Here is a 3,965-nt window from a genome sequence, read left to right as displayed (position 1 = left end):
TAGGAAGAAACCGTCTCCCAAATGAAATGCGATTGCATTGTGAAAGGGAAGTCACACAGAGCCATTGATCAGAATGCGTTCACCCTGGCCCACAGAAGGATAACACCAGGGAAGTTGGAAGGAGAAATGAATTCAAGATAAGAATTCAATGTCTTATCATGATATTTCAAGCCCTTTCACAGTCTTCCTTATTACCCTTTCTCAACCAAAGGAGACTGCGTTTGTTCTGAACTTGGCTGGTCAGATTCTCTCTCTAAAGAATTTTAATGGGTTGGGGAAGGAGGAAGAGGAACTAAGGAGGTTAGCCTTCAGCAACCTGATCATAGGACTCCAAGTAGAGGTCCACGAGCTCTGCCCCCTGTTTCCCAATCCTTATCCTTTGAGACCTTCTATCCTGTGGACTAAGCCAGTGACTCTCTAGTAAATCTAAGTTTGGGAATAAGGTTATAAGAGTTCATTTCTATTACTTGACACCAACCAGTCGTAAGTGAAACACAGCAACCTACCTTCCAGCCTATCTCCTGCTAACACTAGGTCTAGATGGCCCAGTAGAGAGTCTAAGTTATGTGGGATCTTCAAAAAAATCAGAAAATCAGGAAAGAAAAATAAGTGGAGGAATTTAATGAGGAATATTTTAAAATAAGAGCAACAAATTCATGATAAGAAAAACCTGAATTTTGTTAGATTTCCTTATCCTCACTTTAAAGTTCATTACTGTTTTCCTTTTGTAAAATTTGGTTGAAGAAGGAAAGCAGAATCTTCTCAGAGTTTAGGGTCTCCAAATATTTGAATCCTTTTCTATATGCTATAACCCTGAAAAAAAACTGTCATACATACTTACACAGACACATGTACATATGTGCATGTGTATTGGAAATAGCCTAAAAAATCAAAATTTGAAATCAAAGGCTTTGTTAATACTAAGTAAAGGGGAATAGCAGATGCCCTGACTCTGTCAATCATCTCCACCCCATCCAAGCCTAATCTACTTTAGTCTCAGAGACTGGGAAATGTTTTGGAATGGGACAAGTGTCAGAGATGGTTGGAATAAAGTAGTCTGTTGCTACTGATTCCAGTGCTAGAGTTGTTAGGACCTTAAGTAAATCTCAGGAGCCACTAAATTGAAGATTTATTTATCACCTACGATACTCCAGACACACCAATGGCTACTTCCTCATTCTTATTTAGTTTTTAAATCATAATAACCCTATAAAGATATTATCACTTCCAGTTTATTAATAAAGAGATTGAGATCCCAAAATGTTATAATATTTCCATTCTAGATCAGCCAGAAAATGATTAAGTTAAAATTGAAATTATCTTTTCTTCTTTCTATATTTCAACCACACTTTTCTGATCTTATTTGGTTTTTATAAGCTGTTTATTTAAGGTAAATTAGAAAATACAAAAAATTAAAATTGTTTATAATCTTATTTTGGGATGCCTTCCAATCTTGTTATATAAGCCTAGGTCATACATTTCATTGCAAATTTCCCATATTATGTTTTGTAAATAAAATTTTAATGACTCATAATATTCCATTGAATCTTTATATTATCATGTATTTAATCATTTTCCTATTGTTAAATATTTTATTTGATTAAAAATTTCACTCTTATAAATAAGAGTAGGGTAAATATTTTTAGTGCACTAACCTGTTATTAAAGTTCTGACTATGTCTTTAGCGAGGTTTCTTAAAAGTGCAATTTTGATATCAAAATGTAGACTCACTTTTACAATTCTTGACACATTTTACCAAAGAACTTTCCGTAAAGTTTTACCTATTTACCTTCTGATGGTAATTGATGCTATCTCATATATTCTACTCAGTAAGTAAATATGATGTTTTATATATACTTGTTAATTTTGTTGGATAGAAAAGGTATCTTATTATTTTTTCCAACCCAGAACTCTAGAATTCCAACATTTATTTTCCATCATATCAGAAACATTCAACTCTGTTTTCTCAGAAAATAAATGAATGAATGAGAGAAAGAAAGAAGAAAGGAAAGAAAGACGGATCTCCTACCAACCATTTTATAGTCTTGTTGTGACAATAAAATGAGATAATACACTTTAAATGCTAAAGAGTGCTACATAAATGTCAAGTAGGAAAAAATGGATTCCATAGTAATGGCTTCCGGTGAGCACTTACGAATCCCATTAATTAAAAAGACTTGCATGACTTTGTGACATTTAACTGCACTCTAGATAAATTCACATATATGGGCCTGAGAATCTAAGCTCTTCTGGGAAATATGATTAAAATGTGTGATATTTGCCAGGAAGATTTTGGTCTGTTGAGAAAGACAATATTTTAAGGCACAGCATATTTGGCACAGATCTGAGAGAAAACGCAGATTGTAGATTTGCGTTATGGAAAACACACCAAGCTGACCATTTCCCAAAGCTTAATTCAAAGGCTTTCCTTCAATTGTGTGTATTTTATGTTCACTTGATTGGGCTTCACTGTTCTTTCTATTACAACCCAATCTGCAGCAGATGGCGCCGCGTGTTTAGAACACAGAAGTGGCTCTTCAAAGCAGGGTTTGTTAGCAAGGGGTCCATGCCCTTGAATTGAAATTCAAAAAAAAACATTATTCTTGCGGGGATGTGTTGGTGCTGGTGTGATATATTTATAAAATAATACACAGTGTAGTGTGGACTTAGTAAGGGGTCCATGATTTTCACCTGACCAGGAAAGGGGAAAAAAAGTTTAAGAAATGCCTACTTTAAAGGAAACTTTTTTTGAGGCTGTAAATAATTTGTGCCTGAATTACTTTTTATTCCCGGTGACCTCAGGATTCTTTACCTGCTTTGGGCAGTAATCTCCACACATGTATCTGTTAGCACTGAAGTCACAGTATTTCTGAAAGAGCCCTACTCTAGCATTGCTTGCTTGTTACATGATTTTAGTCTAGGCACTCTCCTTAATTTTCTCATCTATAACATAAAGAGCTAGACCAGAATGACATAGAAGTGCTCTTTTCTAGGTGTAAAATACTATATTCTATAATGTATTGGTACCTTTGAAATAAATTAGAAGAATTAATTTTACATAGGTTGCATGGTACAATTTTTGGTGAAAATGTATAGATTTTTCAAAACTCTCACATGAAGGTGTGTTTCCATTGAGAAGTATATAGTACAAGGAAATTAAATGTCTAAATTAAATCTACCATTTGAAATAATTGTGCTCATCTGACACTTTTCCATAAAGAGATTAGCTTTTGGCTAGAGCCCTCCTCGAGAGCTGCAGTCCACTCTAGCGATTCCTCAGCAGAATCATCTGAGCCTATGACGTAACCTCTCCCTGATCATACATCTCATAACAACACAACACACCTGGGCATTTCCTCCAACATGAGAGATCACTTCCCTCCAGTTTTCAACTCATGAACTGGAGACACTCAGTAACATCGTACAACTTCTAACACCAAATGCCTCACATGTAAAGTGAGATTAAAAACCTGTGCTATTGCTCCATAGGATGAACAGAAATCATTCATAAAGGGCATATTTATGAACAATAAGGAACTCTACAAAAATAATGCCTTGTAAATCTTTTTTGTTTTGTTTTGTTTTGTTTTTTTAAATAGAACTGTCACTTGGTACTGGATCTACTATCACCTGAGACATGATTGGCTCTGCAGGCAGAAAAATATGGGACAAATTCCAGGCACCACATTAACCAACCATGACACCTTGCTCTGGCTATATAGTTGTGAAATAGAAGGTAACAATAATAGCTGATCCATTGTTTGATGTGACTCTGCGCAATAATACATGTGAAACTCTCAGCAAATACGTAGTGCTAATCTTTTATTGGCTAGAGTGGTTACTATTTCTAAGGATGGTACATTCTCTTCTGTGAGGTATTTGTCTTTTAGAGCAAATGGAAAGAGAACTTCTTGAAAGTTTTCATTTATACAATAGGGTAACGAGGTAAATCCTTAAGCTCAAGC

Source organism: Dasypus novemcinctus, chromosome 25, assembly GCF_030445035.2.
Source record: "Dasypus novemcinctus isolate mDasNov1 chromosome 25, mDasNov1.1.hap2, whole genome shotgun sequence".
Lineage (NCBI taxonomy): Eukaryota > Metazoa > Chordata > Mammalia > Cingulata > Dasypodidae > Dasypus > Dasypus novemcinctus.
The sequence above is the reverse complement of the archived record's forward strand: the minus strand, read 5'-3'. Positions refer to the sequence as shown.